Here is a 21,854-nt window from a genome sequence, read left to right as displayed (position 1 = left end):
TTATACAGATGTATAGGGAAAAAAGGCCTAGTATCTGACATTTAATAGGGATCTCAAAGAGAATACACAGAAGTGCATTAAGATTTTCTCTCTGGTACTCAAAAAGAGGTGGATGCTGTTAGCCCACTGCTAAGGGATTGGTCTCTATCTGAAACTGGGATGTCTGTTTCTGCAGCCAGTGCAGTCACTTCTCTCTTACATTTTACATTCCAGCTAAGAAGATTCATATTTTTGGTCCAGAAAGAAAACATCTTTGCTGGAAGCTATGATTGTGGAATTGGGTATTCCTCAATAAAAAAAAACCCAACAACACAGTTTAAGTGACAGTAATCTGAGATCCTATACACTGGGACATGACACTGCACCAGCTATACTTGGCTCACATTTTTAAGGCATTTTTCACATTTTTTAGTTTCTCAGCCATGATAAGCAATTTCTATGGCCTAGGTTTTAAGTGCAAATTGCTGTTGATAGAATTAAAACTAAAGTTCATGATGCCAAATACCATATTTTAGAGAGGCTCTAAAAGTGCTTCCTTACATCACTCTAGTGATCCTGCTCACCTCCCATTTGTTTCTGATATTTACATGTTACCTGGGTGTATTAGACACTGGGTCTTTGCAACAGGCAGCCTGGATGTCAACAGCACCTTTTAAACTTCAAGCAAACATAGTGACTAGAAGTATCACCTGGAAACTGCACAATTCATGACCATAACCTCTCAGGCAAAGGGAACAGCCGTGCAGGACCACCCCAGGCAGGGGGAGGCACGGGGGCCTTTTGGGTAGACCCAAAGGTTTAGCAGCTAAAGGGACATGCGGGGACAGTGCGAGAGAAGCTAAGAGTTGGGAGATGCTGCTGAATGACAAGAGGCCTCAAGGCAAAATCAAAAGACACTCAGAGACACCCTGCACAGAGCCCCTGCAAGGCAATGACTTCACCAGCACAGACAGGGAAAGGACTGAATTTCTTCTCCTTCCAAGAACCGCAGCCCACAGAGGAGGAGTGACGACCATGAGGTGCAACGAAGGCAACAGTAGAGACATGAGACAGACAACTGTTTTCTACCCCAAAGTCTAACATGAGAGGGAAAATACTTCTTTAAGCATTATTAGGCATGAGCTCTCACCAGCAGGCAGAGAGGCCAGAGCTCCTTGCACACTGATGGGGCAAAGCTGGCACTGCAGCCAGCTGAGCCTTGACCTGGTCACAAACAACACATGTGGCGGGTGAGGTGTGCCATGGCTTGAAAGACACATGAACACCTGCCTTTTCCCACTTTGGGAAGCAGCTGTGCCAATTACCACTGCTGGCAACTCGTGGCCCAGAACTAAACCAAACCTGACTGACTCTGCGACAGGGAAGTGACCTGGGCCTGGGGAAGATGGTGCCACACCCACAGCGTGGTGTGGAGGACAGGGAGGATGACGCTATTTGGTTAAGCCAACAGGAATTGTTTATGTAACCAAAAAGCAAAAATATGAAAATGTCAAAAGCCCATTTTGACATGAAGGAGAAAGGAAAGCATTCATTAATTTCTGATAATGGTCTTTATTCTTGTAACAAACTTTATAAACTGACCCGAGTTCGCTTGTAATCTATTAACCCAACACTCTGAAGAAACTTCTTATAAGGGAGGAGAAAAACCCAAATTATTGAAAATAACTCTAGGCTGTGCTTTCAGGTTTTGGTTTGAATCCAGTACCCGCAAGAGAAACCTTTCAACAGAAGGCACCAAGGAATTCTCATGGAATAGCTACAGGATCAGGACACACATTTCCAGTAAAAGCTGGCCTTTCTTTCCCCTCCTCCCAATCTCCTTATTCCCAACAGATACCAAGAAAACACAAGATTGTTGGGATTTCTATAAGAAGATTTGGAAGGTTTTTCATATTTGTTTAGACTGTAAGATATAATTTGAATTTGGGTCTTGACTCTCTCTCTCTCTGAGAAGAAGAATGAGTTATTTGTTCTCTGAATAAGTATTTGTTATTAGTGGATCAGACATGGATAAGGTATATTATTACAACCACGTTTGTTAGGTATGATTTACATTGTTTGCTGCATATCATCTTAGGCTGTCTTTAATTTTGTTATACTTTAGGGGGTTTTTGTTTGAGTTTATGCATTTAGTCACAGTTGGTTGTGTTTTGAACTTTGAAAAAAATTAATACAAAGGAAATTAAAAAAAGAAAAAGAAAATATTTTCAAAATGATGTGGAAATCAAATCTATCCCTGAGTAATTTGATTTGTAGGAAATGGAGAGCAAAGCATTACAAAGCATTACAAACAGAATGCCTTGAAGTGCATCATAATTACTTACATGTGCAAATACATTGTCTAGGTTTAGGAATTCAGCTAATAATAGTCATAATAATTCTGTGCCCTTACACCAGGTCTTTCACCCAAGCTTCTCCAGGTTTGTGTAAGCAATCATTAACTAATGCCTGGGTACCTGTAAGTACTCTGCTGCCCTTATGGATGGAGAAACAGGGGCAAAAGCTCTCCAGGGCAAAGGACAAACTGAGTTGCTCTACAGGTGGGAGACAAATGCAGATGATTGTCCTCTAACTGCAGGTGGATCAGAGCTGCAGGAGCTTGTAGCTCATCTGACATTATTGCAATTTTGTGGCTCTCTAAGAATGAAGGAGTGTAAGAAATGCACATTTTATACTTTCTTCTCCAAAAAATTTAAAATTGTAAATTGACATAAATCAGGTCCGTGTCCCATCCTTGGTGGAACACTGATATATACAAAAAGATACTGATGTTTTGTATCAAAGCACAAAGATTAACAAATTTGCCTTGTTTGGAACCATTTATGAGTGCAAGTAGTTTTCATTTGAGGCTCCACAAATGGTTTTCAGACCAGGCATCCTTTATGGAAATCTGGGTTGAATGCAGAAAGAATCTGGAAAAGGGTAGTCTATAAAGTTCAGTTCTTATACAAAGTCCCAAACACCAATTTCACGCTTGTAGACTATTCTCACATTGATCTCTTAAGTTTTAAGAGATCTGAAACGCTTAACAAAAATATGAGCCTGCCACGTTACCCAAAAGCTTTTCCACAATTCCAGGCTGTAAAGATAGGCTGGATTTTACACTCTTCTGCTGTTTAATTCCATGCCACTTCCTACGTGCACACCTACCTTGCTCTCTCTCTCAAAACTCATGAGAGGAACCCACGGCTTCTGCAGCCCAGGCCCTTAACACTCCATCCTTATTTTACAAGTATATATGTTTTCATGCATCTCTAGATGACCAAAATCCAAAACTGCCAAATATTTCTGCTGTTTCATTTAGCCACGTAATAATTCTAATGCTTTGAACTAGTACCTGCTGAAATAGCAATAAGTTACTGACCCACACAGACACTCAATTGCCTGTTTGAGGGGTTTGACATTCGCACATCCCATTTTCTCTTAGCCTACATTTCTGTGCTCCCCATAGCTGCAACAAGAAAGCGTGTCTCCATACATTTTTATTACCTGTTATGCTTTACACTAATAAAAACACTGGATATTATTTATTTGTCTGGCTGACTGACAAAGCCAGGCATCAAAGCATCATTCCAGTGTCACATACTTCAACGCTCTAATCTTTCAGAACTTGTAAAGCAATCTCTTACGGCGCTCTGTGGGCTGTGAGATCACCCTGACAAACTGTGATAATGTTGGCAATCTCCAAATGGGTGTTCATTTGCAATCTTACTACAGAGGAATTGCTATGTTTCCAAATTTGAGGGCTTGACATAATCTGTCTTCACAAAGCTATCAGGGTCTGTCATAAGGCTGTCTGTGACCCAGGGATTTTATGGGGTCAATATCTATCCCCAGTGAAACTTCATTGCAAGCAGTGGAATTACGTAGAGTACGACTTTCTCTATCTATTTGCTTTCTTCCTCCTTATTTAAAATACCCCTTCTTTGTATTATATTTTTTGAAGTGCAAACAGCGCCTACTAATAGCATCTGAGGATCTGAGCCAGGCAGGGGAGACTGCTCCTCCAAATCATGGCCAGTGTCATACAGTTCATGCCAAACCCTCTGCTCCCCTCATCCCACTGAGCGACTGAGAAACAATGCAAATGTCAGGTCAAGCTACAGAGCTATTGCCATCATCTCTTCCCTTCCGTATGCTCCCAGCACTGGCAGTCTCTGGGCTGCAGTCCACAGGATATCCACAATTATGGCCCAGATTGAGGGAGGGGTAGAAAAACGATGGTACTCTGCCAATTATGTCAGAACCTAAACTTGATCCATTTTAAAACTGAAGCTGGGGACTGTGGGATAGCACTGTGTTTGCTATAATTTGTGTAAGGAAAAGAAAATAATTTAGCCTCTCAAAAAGAAAAAAAAAAGGCAGAGTTAGTGCAGACCTATAATAAATGTTTTATATTTGCATCTCAACCTTATCTTTAAGTAAAGACAATGCTATCTGGACAGAGAAAGAAGATTTTTAAAATGCCATAAGACTGCTAAGCACCTTAAGAAAAACCGAGACAGGGAGTGTCAGGCTTTGCTATATTCACAAGGGCCACACAACTGCTGGTGAAGTAATTCTGTTTTGAAATTACTTAGGATCCCTTTAGAAAAGCTGGGAACACAGGATGGAAATAGAAAACTAAAAAAAGTGCATCCAGTGTTTCAAAATACGCTCCCTGCACAACACCCTTTCCCTGCTATCATCTCCTGAGGCAAATTTCCCAGGCAGTTCCTCACACTTACCGAAAGATGATTCCCAAATCCTGCTCAGGGTGGGGGTGAGCAGCTGGAACCTGGCCATGGTGGGGTCAGAAAGCCCATGGCAGGCAGAGGCACTGGAGCACTGCAAGCTGAAGTTTACACATTGGCTTGGACACTTCTGAATTTATGTTGGGATGTTTTGCTATGTTTACTATGGTTTTACAAAGAAAATTCTCTTCCTTGGATTATTCCATCTAATCAAAAGTTGCTAAAGATGTACCACACTTTGTTTTATCCCCATTTAAGCTATTTTATGCATATCATTCTCTGTAAAAAAGAGAGTCAGTTTCACTACCCAACCTCATGAATAACGACCTAGCTGCAATACTACTGGAAAATTTTGGAATCCAAATAAATTCCAAACTTGTATTTTGGCCTGGATTTACAGCAAACTTGCTCCTGCTCTCAAAACGCCTACTGCTTTTACCAGGAGCAGCAATTATCCCTTGTGTCTCCTTAATCTTTCAGAAAAGAATGCACAGCACTGGAAGCCCAAGGTAAATGTTTTAATGTGTGCACTATCTTGCTGAAATCAGTAAGCTGCATGGATATTAAAAAAAGATAGTACAAGGATCCACGGGCTTCAAAAGGTCAAGCAGCTTCACCAACACAAACACTGCAGCTGGGGCAGTCCTGAACAGAGCAATGCAACTGGTATGTGCTTTTCCTTCCTAAAAATTCTTTCTCGAGGGTGAATGTTTTTATTTTACAGTAAGAGGAAAACTATTCACTTGTATGCTAGTTATTATTTGACTCTTCTCTACAAAAAACTACTTTTAAAGACAAAAAAGTCAAAGCAAAGAGCGCTACCTCTCTACTAGTGCCACTTCAGAAGGTTTTTGCTAGCCACAGCTGAATTACAGCAATATTTCTCCTTTCGAATTTCCATGTTTTTACTGTTTTCAACACTGACAACAAAATTTTCTGACAAATAAAGAAAACAGACTGGCACTGGTAGATCAGTATTTATAGATGGAAAGAACACAGAAACATGCTAAATTTACCCTAAACAAGGGGGTCTATACCATGACAGTAGCTTCTAACGCAATTCATTCATTTTATAAATTACATCCCTGGGGATATCCCTGAAAATTAATTAGGTTAGAGAGGGAAGAAAAACAAATTGAAAACTTCTCAAAAACTCCAGGAAACAGTAAGTTGCAAACACAGCAGTGTAAAAAAATCTCACTATAAAGTTCTTCCCTCCTCTTCCCCTTTTCTTCTTTCCAAGAGACCAAGATCCTCAGATTGAGAATCATTTTAGCATACAAAGGTCAAGGAAACCCATATACATTCAAATACAGAACATTTCTGAAACTGAAGATTTTGCAAGCAGCTCTGCCTTTTCAAACTGCAGACTCCTGGAAGAATTCTGAAATACAATTTAGTAAAGACATTCTTTGTGCTAATGTGGCTTTAAACACAAAGCTACAGTCACAAGACGTGGACATGATACATTCATCACACAACAGAGAAAAGCAAAAGAGAGGAAGGCAGAAGAAAACAATAAGAATTTTGGGCAAATTTTAATGCTGGCCAAACTCATCCTCAAATCAAAACTCTGGTTTTGCCTGTTCATTGGTTTCTCTAGAGTTTAGGGAAAAAGGAATTTGGCCATGTACTTTTCCTGTAGTGCTCTGTCTTCATTTTGTGCAAGAAACAGCACTTAAGTTTTTTTCACTCTTCTCAACACAGTTCGCTGGATCGGAACTGCTGGTTCACATACACAAAATCCAAGACATTTTCTGATTCCATTTGTAACATAGATCAAGTTTTGTACTTCCTGATGCCTGTGCCACCTTCCAAGACTAAGGGAAGAATGGAAAGACAACAAAATGCAGGGAAGTAACTGAGCTGATGGTGCTTTATCACTGAAACTTTAACAGACTGCACTAATGGGTAACTCCACAGCACAGACTTCACCTGGATCATGTGAGGGCACGAGATGCCATTTCTGCCAGCCCTTACATGTGTTAACGCTCGCAGCAAGGAACAAAAGGTATCAGATAAGGCACAGAGCTTGCTGGTAGAAGTCAACACATCAAAATATATTTTTAAAACTGCATCAGAGAATTTATAATGGATCCGTGCTTTGCATTTTGAGGTGACAGAGTTCTCGATCTGGTAGAAAGTTCCCAAAGCTCGATTTACTACATTGTCAAAATATAGCCTGAGGGGACAATCTGACTTACAGCATCCTTATGACTGGTGATGAAAGAACCTCGCTTGGCTTTTAGATCCCAAGTTTGGCTCAAGATAGTGCAGTAGAGAACAGAACATCTTCTGTTTTATGCTGGGTGTTCACAGTGTTCCTCTTCAGCACAGAATTAGGTTTTACTCTATAGAATTCTCACACAGCTCACTGATGGGTTAGCATTCACACCTTCAGATTTTGGGGATATACTTCACACTCTGCATTGTTACTGCTACTAAAGATACAGATTACACTGTCCTCATGTCATTGTAGCATCTGTAACAGAAATCTTTAGAAAATTCAGGGAAAAACTGCATCTTTTACAAGGCCACAGCATGTCTTATTCAGCCTTGGAGGGACTTCAGAGCACAGTAACTGCATTAATTAGACCTTATATGGTCAGCCAAGTACAGCTCAGTTACTGTCCAGATTTTACTGCTCTTTGTCATGTTGCTTCAAAACACATTTCATGTTTTAACCAGTCATATATACATATGAAAGCATTTTTCAACACTGGACAATGCTACAGATCCACAGGAAATAATTGCTTCACAAACATGAAGCAATCTGCACCAATATAAATAGCATGGCCCAAATCTGTTCTAAATTATGCTTGTGCAAATCAATGGAAGTTAACTAGTACCACTAACAGAATAGAGTACATAAGAGCATGTAAAGGTATAAAATATGGCTCTACTGTTCAGCTATCCATGCTCAAAACCCTGCCAGCCTGCCATCACTTACATTCTACTACTTTACCAGCATGGCTTTACAGGAAATGAGAAAAATTCTGGGATTTCTAATTCTCTCATGCACAGGAGGACACAAGTCCAAGAACATATGGGCTTAAATGTGTCAGCATCCTACATCACTCTTATTTGAAGAACGTTATTAATTTTTGTGGGTGGAGTCCAAAATTGTAATGCCATATTAACACACAGTGGCTGTTTCTGTAATGCGTAATGTCACAGGGAGCATATGTGCAGTAGTCCAAGGATAGCATTTTAACTTGATTTCAAGTGATTTTCTGAATTGTAATACCCTCAAAAGATGAAGTACTGATGCTGCCGGCAGGGTATTTCACAACTTTTGTCTTCACAGTTTCATCCAGTCACCTCAATTCTGACCTCTAGGATATCATGCTATTGCAGATCTGGACTCCACACAAAGCTGTTTCAACAAATCTCATTTTTCTCTCTAATACACAGCATGTGACTGCAGGATTGGTATTTTCAATGCTGAACTGAGTTATACGAGTGATGTATGCTACTCCGGGCAAAAAGCAAGACTAATAGCAGAAGATTCTTTGCCATGCTAACTCTAACTGAATTTCAATCCCAATCTTCTCCAATGAATTAGCCTCTTTACCAAACTCACAGGTACAGACAGATATTATGGGAATCAGCCATGTAACCGTTCCAACTGGATACAGCGAGGAAAGTACTGCCAAAGGCTTTTCGGCTGTGACTCAACAGGTGGTTTGGCACCAAGATTTCTACCTGTTTGTGGTTTTCATCTCTGCTTTCAAGACAGAAAATGAGATTATACCTTTCAATGCTGCATCTCAAGCAGGCTGTACGCAGAGCAAGGTTTCATTCCAACCAAATCTCTCTCTCGCGAAGTTGAGGAAAACTGCCAACCACTGCTGCTCTTGACATCAACACGCGATGCAGATGTCAGGAAAGGGAAAAGAAAAGGGAGAGAAGAAAAAAGGAAAATAAAATGGTAAGTTTTATGAAAACAAGAAACTGTACTTAATGACTACGTCTGAGGAAAACAAAATAAAATGTACTGGCTTAAGTATAAGGACACAAATAAACAAAACATTGGAATAGCTTAATACAAGTGGTTGTGGTTTGTTTGGTTGTTGTTTGTTGTTTTTTGTTTGATTTTTCTTTTGTTTGTTTGTTTGGTTTTTTGTTTATTAGAATTTTTGTTTGCATTTAGTTCCAGGAGATAAAATACCTTTACATTATAAACTTAAAAGGGCAACATAAAATAAACTAATCTATCATAGCATCAGAATTAACTACTCCAATACTCAGAGGAGAGTCTAAGCACCTTTAACAAGCACCGTGAAAAGCAGCAGAAGCACTCATAACATATGTTCTTGCCTGCAAATAGCCCAGGGTGCAAGAGGTGGGTTTCATTTTTCAGTTTTTAAAGCCTTCTGCCTAGGCCTAACTTTGCCTTTGTTGAAGGCAGTGTTAACACACACTGAATGCAGAAGGAACCGAATGTGGGTAACTGCATACTTCACAAAATCACACCCAATATGTTCAACTGATGCCATCGTTTCCTGAGGACAAGAGAAGGCTATGGAATACTACAAATAATAGAGAGCACTAGTCTAAAGCAAGCTTCCCAGAACCAAGAGAGCATATTTCAATACTTTTTCACAGATAATTGGGAATGTGCATCTTCAAAATAGTAGTCAAGAGTAGGTAAAAGACTGTCAGGAGATGCTTACTGTGACAGAAGTCTCAGTGCCTTTTCATAAAATAAGAGTTCTTCAAAGCAACTCTCAACAACCATTAGGAGAACAGTCAGTGAATCCATGCTTTTCAGATTAAAAGCAAGAAAATGAAAGCCAGTGCTTCTCCACAGACAAAGATGTAATGAGAATGACTTCAATACATCAGCATTTGAGTCATCAAAATGGGCCCACATTCACCAATGCACTGAAGAGTAGAATGACCAGCAAGAACTTTGCTTTGCCCCAATAAAATAATTTCAGGAAGTTGTATATACTAATTTGCCTATGGCAGATGAGAACCTCATAATTAAACTGTATTAAATAATCTACACTAAGAAAGACTGAGCTGAAGAGAAAATGGAACTATCTTATCATGATGATATAATCACTTGAGTGAAAGGGACCCCAAATGTTCTATTCTTGAGTTGCAATAATCAGTGAAGTGGGTCTTTTTCCCTCATGAGAAAGTCTTCCCAGAAAAATACACCTCTCAGATAACTAAAACAGAATTTTTTCTTCAACTACCTGGATAAAGGGGGGGGGGGGGGAAAGAAGTAATGAGTCTTTAAGAACCAGCAGTTGGCAAATATTTATTTGACTTTCTTGTGTAAAACAGTTATTCCCCAAGAAAAATTTCATTTCAAGTAAAAGAATTTCCACTGAAAAATCATTCTGATGGGAAAACGTCTGGCAACAGCTACCAAGGATAAGGCCACTGGCCTCAGCCAGGGGGAGGTGAATGCCAAGGCCAGTGGACTGGGTCTGCCTCAGTCCTCTTGCAAAATCATGGGCACAGCTCCTCCATTTGCTGTGATGTTTGTTCTGCTCCAGTTTTTTGCCTGCGCAGTCCCTCCCTTCTTCAGGGCAGGAACCGTCTCTCACTGTATGTTGTGCACAGCCTACTGCAACACGTGTGCTTGACGACTTTTAGCACTACAGCAGCAACACTGCCTTTTCCTCCTACAGCAGCTACTCCCCAATATCAGGATGAGGAGAAAAAGGTGACCTATGGCTGCTCCACACACTGCTAATCAAACACTACTGTATTGCATGGGGATGTAGGGGGATGCCTTTTCACCACAGAACTTATCAGGGTTTATACACAAAATCAGCAAAATATATAGTTCAGTCTTGTGATCTGTGTTCCAAGCTGCCAGAAATAAGGCAGGAAAGAGGGGTGGGGAAGGGGGGGGGTAGGGGGAAGCATCTCCTGTGTTCATAATGAAAGAAGAGAGATGACTGGACTGAGAGCTGATGAGGTTACAAGGCAACAGCAGTGCCATGAGTTGTTTGGGCTTAAAGCCAGATGTCTTGTATTTCCTTTGATTGTTTCTAAATAATTAATGGTATTAATTTCATCATGTGACCCACCCACCCCCCTTTTAGTATTTGGCTCTGTGTACTAACACTAAATATAAAGGAGGAAAACGGTACTGTCTATAGCATACTGAATATTGATGCTGTGTGTTTGGACTGCAGCAACAGCTGATACTCGTATCCCTAAGATTCTATATTCCACAGCACTCACACAGTGTTTGCATGGAGGAGATGGAGTAGTATCCTTCATACTCCATCCATAAACCAACTCAACTATGGCATATGGACACTGCATGTTTGAAGTAGTAAAAGAGAGGGTACATCGCTCCCTCTCCGCCCACACTAAGATGAACCTGCCACTACTATTTCACGTAACGTTTTCTGGCAAGCTCCCAGTTTTCAGTCATGCTGGTTTGCTTGAAAGAAACACTCAGAGGAGACTCTGCTTGTCTTGCTGTTTGAACAAACAAAATAATCACGCATCTTGAGTTAATGGCCCAAAGCTTAATGAAGATCATAGAAAAGAGGCTGCCTGTGATGGGAGCATTCCCTTCTGACTTAGCCACATAAGCCACTGCTGTTGGCAAAAGGAAATGGATTATGAGGATAATAAGTAACCCTGAGCCCTGGTCTAGACAAACGTTTGCTTGGTACAGTAGCAGTAAGTGCACAAAGAGAACAGCAACAACCAGAAATAAAAAATTCACTTCTCCAGTTTTCTACCCTAGGGCACTGGCAGCATCAGCAGAAGGACCCGTGTTTCTTTCTCATGGGAATGTTTCGGTTGAGTGCTAGGACCACTGGAATCCAACAGCAGAATTCCTGAACAAAGAAAGACTAGAGGAGGCAGATCCCTTTATGCATGATTCTGTGATATATACTCAGGAAAAATGTCTGCCCACCCTCCTGTACACTGCAACCTACTTTCAGCTCCCCATGTCAAGTTTCTAGTCCCACCCATCTTATCTACCTTTTTTTTCCTACCACATTCTCACTTATCTTGAATCCCGTGGTACCTACCAGAGAATCAGAATCACAGAATTGTCTCAGTTGGAAGGAACCTTTAGAGGTCATCTAGTCCAACCCTCCTGCAATGAGCAGGGACCTCTCTCTTCAACCAGATCAGCTTGCTCAGAGCTGTCCAACCTGACCTTGAATACTTCTAGGGATGGGGCACCCACCACATCTCCTGACAACTTGTTTCAGTGCTTTATTCACCATCAGATAGTACTAAATGGGGCAGCTGGGAGGTAATGGAGAATGAAATCTGACAGCTTGGAGCAGACCCTTGTTTTGTCCCGTAATGCCCCAGACTTCTAAGGTAAGGACAAAGTAACATGAAGCCCTCACAGATGTCAGAAGAAGTTTGCAAAAGTCTGCATAAAGCCAGCCTCATCAAAGTGGGGAGTCAGGGAGGGTCAAGTCTCCTCTCTTGGATTTTATCCATGGCTCCCTAGTTGAATGTCATTCTGCAGCTAAACTATCAGATCAAGACTGGTGCATTGTACAGGGACAATTCTTCAGTGAAGGCAAGAGAAACCCAAAGAATTCTCCACTAGAAAGCCAGATCCTAATCTTCAGGGACTTGACCCTGAGATTAGCTCAGCTGGTTAGAGCATAGTGCTAATAAAACCTAGATTGTGGGTTTAATCCCTGTGTGGGCCATTCACTTAAAAGCTGGACTCAATGATCCTTGTGGGTCCCTCCCAACTCAGAAAATTCTGTAAGTTCTGTAAATTTTGACTTGGCAGTCAAGGCCTAGCAATCCTAAGGCATATTCCTTCCCCACACACCCACTACAGGTTCATAGGAAGAAGTCTGTCTCATTACATGAAGATCATATGAGAAGTACACCTGAGCCCTCCAGCTGGGACTGGAGCAGCACCAAAAGCAGCATTGGCCCTGCACACTGCAGAGAAATCACCACTGCCAAATCACAGCATGAGGCACTGCACACAGGGTGGCAGAGTGCCCTGGGTACCAGAGCTCAGTCTGTGGGCCCTACTGCGAGAAAGGAGCAGGATGAATACCACACAGGCTGTGCTGGGAAGAAAACATCTCACCCTCCCCTATTAGAGTGTCCCCAATGTGGTTATAAGGCTGAATAAAATTGTGGGTTTATTGCTCATGTAAATGGACACATGTAAATGGAGAAAACACTAAACCATATCAGAACAAGATGAGGAAGAGTAACATGCAGCCAAACTTCAAGTGATTCCTTCAGTTCCTACCAGCTACCCGGTGTAGAGTGGCAACACTTACACAAGCAAAAAGCACATCAGGAATACCTGATGCCAGAGTCTTCCTCCTTGGAAGTAATTCACAGAAAATGGGCTCTGCAGCTTTGAACTGGAACAGAGGAAACTGCTTCTAGACAGGAATGATCAGAGAAATGACTGCACTGTTTGCAAGGCAGAAACACTGCAAATAGACAAAAATACAGCTGAACAGTGAGAGCACTTTATGAGCAGCCCTTATACCTAACTGCTTGGTTTTCAGGATTTTGGGAGGTCATGGTAGAGTGAGAAGACAGTGTTTTTCCTATGGCATCAAGGGTCTCTTAAAGTGTCTACACGTCAGCCTTGGCTGAGAACGTATCCTTTGTTCCTTCTTCTGCATTATTTCCCTTTAATGATAGCTTTGCAGTGAATCCCATTTGTGAGTTGCTCAAATAAATGCAAATTTTATCTTGTAAGCAATGCCCTCCATAATATAACTACCACTGAAAGTAAAAATCTGAAGAGCTAAAAGGCACTGGGTCTTCCCTAGTGCCCCCATCTCCCCAGTGCACTTCACTGCTTGCTATTATTATATATGAAGTACCAGGCAGGGTACTTGCTATTATAAATATGTACAGTATTGAAATATATAGCCCAAGTCCCCAGGGCCCAGCATTCTAATTAGAATCACAGTTGTGCAAATAACTGATTTATTTGGCTAACTGACCAAACTGAGAACATGGAAAGGAAAAAAAAAAAAAAACCCTAACTAAAATCACCTATGTTTTTAATGAAATGGGTTAGCTTTTAGTTTGTGTTCAATATATTTCGATTAAAATTGACTAAGTCTCAAAACAAAACCAGAAACCTTGTTTAGAAATATCAAAACAAAACCAGAAACCTTGTTTAGAAATATCAAAACAAAATCTTCTGGCTGTCCAAAACTTTTAATTTTCTTCTTAGTTTATTATTATTTTTTTATTTTTGCATAATTTTGGCTAACCCATATCTGAGGTGAGCAGCTTTCAGCAAGTGAAAAATTTTATTCAACAGTTTTACCCACATTTAAATCTAAGGGCTGAATTGTGAGTCAACCAGCTCTCGACTTAATGAAAGAACAGGGAAGCAGGGGATCTGCATTCCCTTCTTTATTCAGGCTCTGTCTTTGTACCCAAGGTGAGTTATTATTTAATTCCTTATGGTTGTCTCTCTGCACACACTTTGTCTCTGCAGCCTGTCAGCTTGTTGGGGTTACATGCACTTTCTTGCAGTGGGTCTGTGCAGCGCCTAAAACAACAGACTGCTCATCTCAATTGGGGCCTATATTATTTACTAAAATATAAATAACTCCTCAATTGCAGTCAAATCTCTTTTTAATGCCAATAGTTTCACTTGCATATATTTAGCAGCCCATCATGGGAACATCAGCTTCTTTTTTAATTAATTACTTATTAATAGATGTAAAATATGAACGGACAGCAAGCCTGGATTTTTCCTGCTTCATCAATTTCAGCACTCGAAGAAAGCATCTCGTTTACAGTTACCAGGAACCAACAGGGACATGTAATGAATGAAGCCTGAAACCCAAGATCCCCTCAGCACTTTTGTACCCCCATTATTTGGGGACAAATCCTCTCCTCCCTCCAGAGAAGGAAGACTAGCTGGATTGAAAGAGCTGGAGAAAGTGGAAAACCTCACAGGCAGCCTTCAAATTCCCTGTGCAGGGCTTTAGGCACACAGTTGTCACCAGCAGGAATGGGAAATGCAAGTTCAGTATCTGCAGAGAAGTGGAAACAGCCTGTGGGACTGCAGGGAAGAGGTGTGCCTGCCTCTCTTTTGGGGACCCCATGCATCTCACGAGGCCAGCTTACCTAGTTGAAAGACAACTGGAGCTCGTTGGAAAATAAACACCACAGAAACAGAAAGGACTGCAAAACTATGAACTCCTCAACTTCCACGTAGAGCACTCGGGGCTGGGGGTGGGGAGTTTTCTCAGAGCATACGTGGCTGTCACTGACAATAAAGTCAGTCACGTTTTTAAAACACTGGGGACGGAATTCAAATGTGCCCCATTATGCCTTGAGATGTACTCCCTGGGTACAAAAGGTGCGTGGGTTCCACTAAGCTCGTGTGTTCCTCTGCTGAGACTGTGAAAGGCAGTGCAAAGTGCAGACTGCGAAGGAAGGAGCTGTGGAGCACATGGGACGAGAATTCCTACTGTAGGGGCCTGATCACGGGTGCCCCCAGTGTCCTGGAGTCCCACGACAGCTTTAATGGAGCAAGTTTTCTCCATCCCTGGGGCTGCTGCTCAGCCCTAGGAGACCCCAGTGCCATTTCCCAGCCCCGAGGCTGCACCTCAGCCCCGGCTGCTGCGAGAGGGAACAGCCCGAGCCGGCCGGGCTTTCTGCACTATGGCAGTCCTGCTCTGCCCAAGGGCAGCACTTGCCATTCCCCTCAGCATACACATGCCCCCACACCATGCTAAAGCAGCAATTATTATCATTAAATATAAACTATTCTCCCTGTCGATTGACTGTACTTATTGGCCATTGCTGCCATCTAGCCAGATGCATCTCCAGCATTCGCAGAAGCCTTGAGCCTGTTTCTTTTCTCACTGCTGCTCGGCCTGAAGGAGGGATAAACGCATCCCTTGTTACTCACTGCCTCTGCAGAGACATTTGTAAACTTTCACAGGGTTTTCCTTTTTTTCCAGCAGGTGACAATAACTCTGTAAATGCAGGTGCACTGGGACACAAACAGGAAAATGAAGATCAGATGCAGCTGTAGTTGGAGTAAGGGAAAAATCAAGATAAAGGCAGCAGATTTGTTTAGCAGAGTGCTAAAACAAGCAAAGAAATGATGGAGAAATGGTAGTTAGCTATTTTTGTTGCCAACTTACTCTTGCAAGGTAGCTCTAACACAATAATTTTGTCTATTTTGTTGTTGTGACAGATTTTTGCAGGTGCTACCAGTGGAAGTTTGGTGGAAAAAGGGTTTTTAAACATTACTGGAAGAGGATGAAGAAGGTGTCAACTCAAGCTTGCACTGAAGGATGTGCTGGAGGTCACAGCTAAGGAGCACTGGCTGGTGTTACTAGACTTGCAAAGTAGGAATGATAAGGGAGTGGTTTCAGAGAGCTTCCGATTCAGATATATTTGTCTAAGAATCTGGTCCCAAAATTCAGTCAGGAAAATGTTCATAAGGGGGGGCTTACTTTGCCTCCATCCCTACACCTCCCTCTGATTTATATGGCATAAAATTGGTTGAAAAAATAGTATTCTAAGGAGACTTAGAAACGGAAAGATTCAGACAGAGTTTCATGTCTGAAACTCCTTCAATCAGAGGCTTGATTTCTGTCCACAATTCAGCTCTCAAAAGCCACTGCAAACTTCCAGATGCTGTGGCCTTTCACTTCTCTAGACAACCTGGTCTCAGAGCCATATCCAGCAACATAATAAGCACGAGGTGAAGCACAACGGGTAAAGAGAAAATAAACATGGCTGTATCATGAAATACGGAGACTGCTCTCTAGCCATAATGTTCCAACCAAACAAAAGGGACAAGAAGGATATCAATAAACATCTGCACATTCAAATTTATTTTACTGTACTTCCCGTTCCACCAGAGAAACAAATAAAATGTTGCATTTTGCTTCCCTGGTTTTCTTAACTCTGAAAAGGGAGGTTTCATGGATAATCCAGAGTAATATTCAGCTGTGAATCCAATTTATGCAGTGGGATAGGATTAAAAAAGGAACAGAAGGTCTGGATTCTGAACCTGCTGTAACAGTTTTGATTTGAATAGAACCCAAGTCTTGAAATGGCTTGTTTTCCACTTCTGGTTTGGAGCTGGTTGAAATACTGCCACAGTAGCACTTCCTGTAATATTTTAGTCCAAGATCCTCATTATTTGGAACTGAACTCAAAAGATTTTGGCACCATGAAATCCAAACAAAACTCTGTTCCTGACTCAACTGGCCCAGAAGTCAACCCAACCTTAATCTGGTTCTGGGTCCAAATCCAGCTTCAGCCCATTTCTATTGTTATACAGATAATGCCATAATACCACCTCTAGCCTCAGGATTTACGATGCCTCCTCACAGGATGCATATTTGTGTGTAAATACATAAATCACATCAGATAAACAAAGCAGACATGCCAGAAAACAGGAGGGGAGGGAAGAGGAGAGATACCTACCAAGCAGTTTGTCTCTAAAGTGTTGCCAGTTGTGAAAGGACTCGTCGTGCTAATATCCCCTCATTCAGACTCTTACAGACACGCTAAGAGCATGACGGCTGGCAGGCAGTGCATTTAAGTGCTGTTACTGAGGCCCCCAAATATTGACAGAGTGCCAGACTCTGAGAAACTATTGATGTATGCAGCCGGCCGCTGCTCCAGACACCTCTCAGACAGAGTCTTTAAATGTCACAGATTAATGAATTTTCATGAAATGGAGAATGAGAGAAAGAATTTAAAAGAAAGGGGGGGAAAAAATTATATCCTGTAGCACCAACATGAAAGCATCTTTTATCCCTCCACAAAATTCTGCCCTCAAGCCTCAAGATTCCTAATAGATTATAACAGATTGTAAGTCGGCATGAGATATGGGATGGAGGAGGTTAGACCCTCTGGATCACGCAGAGCATCCTCAAACAAAGCCAATATGCGAGATGTTCATTTACAAAAAACCAGCGAGAGTCAAGGACCACTCAGACCTCTGTTTAATTTTAACCTAAATCACAAGTTACAAAACTTAAGGGACAGTGAGTTGGCAAATATTTTTTTATCTGAGGTATACATGGTGTGAAAGTGCACAATTCAGCTGTTGACTTTAAACAACCCTAACTTTAGAGACATTGAGATAGACAGATGTATTTGGATCCTCTCTTATATTTGATCTTGTGCTTGATCTTACTCAACAAATTGCCAAAGTTATGATAGAACATTTTTATGCCATCAGATAAACCAAGTATGCTGATTATTTCTCTTTTTTCATTTATATCAGGAACTCAAATATGTATGCAAGAACTTCAAATATCATTAAAATGTAATAATGCAAAATGCAGTTGGAGTGTAAATGACAAATCTATGCATAACACATCACTTAAAGAGGAAGGAAGTGAAGGGATGATGCAGATGATGTATGCAGAGGTAAAAATGGGTCATTTATACCCAACTGTGTTAAAAATACAGCTTCAATGAGTCCCCCTGCACAAAGCCACTTGTAGGTGGGGCCCCATGAGCCATTTTCTCCCTCTTTCCCACAGTTAAGGATTCCTGCAAGGTTCTACTGCCCCCACTGCCCCGGGCTATCCTATAGGATTTGTCTTCAATGCAATGACAGCAAGTGGGGTGAGCACCAACACACCCAGCCCCTCGCTGGCTGCCTCCTTCCCCCTCAGAAGCACAGCTCTCTGACACCAGTGACTGGGAAATGAAAGCTGCAGGAAAATCTGGGGAAGCTGACAGCACCCTGACAGGCAGAGGGAGTGCTCTAAGGAAAGCCAAGCAGCAGCACTCTGTGGTTTTCCAGTCTGTTGGAGTCTGTCAGGAGGAGGGCCATGAAGATGCTCAGAGGGCTGGAGCACTTCTGTGATGGCAGACTGAGAGAGCTGGGGTGGTTCAGCCCAGAGAAGAGGAAGGTCTCTGTGGAGACCTCAGAGCAGCCTTTCGGTACCTAAAAGGGGCTGACAAAAGAGATGGTAAGGGACTTTTTGCAAGGACATAAACTAATAGGGCAAAAGGTAATGGCCTTAAACTGAAAGAACATAGATTTAAATTGGATATGAGGAAGAATTCTCTGTGATGAGGCTGCTAAGGCAGTGGCACAGGTTGCCTAGAGATGTTGTGGACATCTCACAACGTTCCTGAAAGCGTTCAAAACCAGGCTGGATGGGGTTTTGAGCAGCCTAGTCCAGTAGAAAGTGTCCCTGCCCATGGCAGAAGTGCTGGAATTAGGTGATCTAAAGATCCCTTCAAACCCAGACCTTCAAACCATTATATAGTTCTATGATTATTGCTGCAGGAAAGTCCATATTCTTCACTGAAAACTGTTCTCCTAAGTTCCCTCTCTCTCTGGACACACAAGGCTTTGCTCACCACAGCATCTATAGAATCTTACCATAAGAACAGGAACTAACATGTGCAGTGATCAAGATGTGCTTGTTTTCCCATCATCTTACCAGTCAGATTACTTGTGGCAACCTTTGCCAAAGTGGGGAAAAAAAGAAATCGAAAAACAAAGCTGTCTCTCTGTGTGTGAAGCCAAGTGGAAACAACTGCAAGGACTGTGAAGGCAACCTCCAGCTCCTCACGACAGAGCAGTCTTTGGTTTTCCAAAGCCAGTACACTTCTTTTGGTTGGCACATCTGGCAATTAACTGCATCAGGGACTATGACAGCCATTGGTGTTATCCACTCTTGTCACCACCTGAAGCAGGTCCTTCCACCACCGATCCCACGACCACCAGCGTTGCAGCAGGGTCTCCAACACCATTACCCATTACTTGCAGCTCTACAAATGATCTGGATGAAGCTGCAAGTAGCCGTCCTTTGCCAACAGCCAGGGAGAAGACAGCACATGTGTGTGTCGGAGGGGAAGACACAAATGACTTAGTAAGCACAGGAGAAGGAAAAATGTCAAAGCCTTTCTATTCTGAGAACAATTTCTACACAAACAAAGCAGAAGAAAATCAATATCGATTTTCACACAGAGAACTACTTTACACATCATTGCAAACTTTAAAACAGTTGGTACTGTTTCTTTGTGACTTTTAAAAGAGCCTGTCTAAAGTTACTGCCTATTCTGGCCTGTTATTTCTCCTCATACAGCGCTTTTCCTTTCTACTTTCCTTCCCTTCCTTTTTAAAAATAGTAATTGAAGAACTATCATGAAACACTAACCCAGCATTTCACTCAGTCCAGTATCACATCTTCAGCAAAGGCTAGCACTGATTAAACTGAAGGAAGATGTAAAAAAACCTCAGCATTTCCCTTTTACAAAAGCCTTCATGTACCTTAGCAGAAGACTAGCAGTTTGAAGACTGAAGTTGAGCTTTGGTTGGGATGATGCCTGAAGCACACGGAGAGGCCCAAGTGCCCAAGCTATGAAGTTGCTATGAACTTATGCAAAGCCCTGCCTTCTTTTGCAAACATTACAATTCACAATAAGCCGTGTGACTGCTCCCTTTGCATGCCAACATACGAACAGTTGTTACAATTCCATAAACTCTGCACCATCTTGAAGATTGGGATAACATAAGTGGGCAAAAATTTAGAAGAACTGGAAGTATTAATGACTGCACAAAATTTATTGTAGAACAGAAAAAAGTAGAATACAATATGCACAGAAAACACCATTGCTAAGTAATGAATAGGAATAAATGTGCTACAGAAGTAGGTCTTAAGGATACCTTGGAAATCCCTAAGTTCAACCTCCCTCACCAAGTTTAGGATAGTGCCACAGGCCATCTTCCTTTGTCTCATCTTGTCTCTTTGATTGCCACCATGAACTTTCCATCAATTAGTTAATTTCTAGTAGTAATTTCTGATTGTCTGTCTTCTTTTTCTTTCCTTTCCTCCGTGTGCATGCCTGTGCATACATCACAGATCACAACCAGCTTGCACCCCCCCCTCCTTGTTAAAAGTCCCACCTCTTCAGCTGACTTACTGCACTCTTAATCAAAAGGGCAGGAGGAAGCCGCCAGGATTCATTCTTCCCCCTCTCTCCTCCTCTCTCCCTCCCTTTTTTCAAATGGCACAAATGTCAAACTTTCTAAAAGGATGTTTGGCATAGCTGAGTTCAGTCATGTAACGAACAAAGTCGGTATGATCAAAAGGTTGCAGGGCTGCCCACTGCTAAAGAAGAGAGGGAAAAAAGGAAACGGGGATCTTTTCTAAAGTGTGAAAGAATGCATGAGACAACTGTTGCCACTGGAAACACCATGTCTATTAGCAGCAGCGGTGGGTCTGAAACACCAAAACCTAGGTCCAGAGTCCAGATTCCCTGAAAAACAGGCCTGTTCTGATCCAATTTTCTGCCCCTGAAGAAACAGGGATAGACACAGCTATGGAACTGAAGACTTATTTTTTAGTATGTGCTTTGCATCATTCTATGGAAAATAACTGAATCTATGTGGAAATAACACCAGTTAGTTTTGTACTCAAAGTTGCTGAAATTAATCAGATGGAACACAGATTCACCTATCAAAAATACATTGTTTCTCTGGTATTTTTATCCTGCTACCTTACACCACAGTATTTTCATTCTTATTCTATCCACTGCTGAAAAGGAGAGCAAATTATTCCTCCCTTCTACATATCTAAGATTGTTATGATTTCGCAAGGCAACTGGTTTGCAATTGTAGAGTACTTCACAATTGCACGCTTGCATCTTTCTCTACATTTCTGATGCAACTCTTCTGGTTTTATTCATCTGTTTATTTGCTCCACTTTGCTGAGCCCTTGTGAAAATGTTTGCCTCTCCTTACCCAACATCAACACTGGAGAACAGTCCGATTATGCCACCGGCTCCTGCAAAACGTCTGCACCCCAGTGGCATGAAAATCAGTGGGCAGAATACTCAGCATGAAGAATCTCTCCATGAGCTCAGACAGAGTTTCCTTGCCAGAAGATAACCCCAAAAATGCAGACGAGAAAGCTCATTGTCAATATCCATTTAATAGAAAAATCTTAATTATAGATAGCTTTCAGTCCCAGAACAGTAGATAGGGACTTGAGATTAATTCCCCCTATGACAAAGTATGTGAACAATAACCAGAATTTGTAATCAATACCCAGAGGAGAGAGCATCCAAATTGTAATGGGGATTTGGGATTCATTCCCAGAGGGCGTAATATATGATTTGGAACAGGTAGACTGGGATTAATTTTTGATTATGAAATAT

The 21,854-nt window shown here is 41.6% G+C and overlaps 1 protein-coding gene across 48 annotated transcripts in view; it reads right to left on the bottom strand.

Annotated features, from left to right (window-relative positions):
* The window catches only part of ZBTB20 (zinc finger and BTB domain containing 20), a 473,003-nt gene that overhangs the window by 152,562 nt on the left and 298,587 nt on the right, over positions 1-21,854 (bottom strand). For all 48 annotated transcript variants that reach the window (XM_086882894.1, XM_086882871.1, XM_086882906.1 and 45 more), the window contains one exon: positions 8,488-8,584. The gene's annotated coding sequence lies outside the window, so the exon portion shown is untranslated. The remainder of the gene's footprint in view (positions 1-8,487; positions 8,585-21,854) is intronic.

Source organism: Cyanistes caeruleus, chromosome 3, assembly GCF_971803275.1.
Source record: "Cyanistes caeruleus chromosome 3, bCyaCae1.hap1.1, whole genome shotgun sequence".
Lineage (NCBI taxonomy): Eukaryota > Metazoa > Chordata > Aves > Passeriformes > Paridae > Cyanistes > Cyanistes caeruleus.
This window is presented reverse-complemented; position numbering and strand designations above follow the sequence as displayed.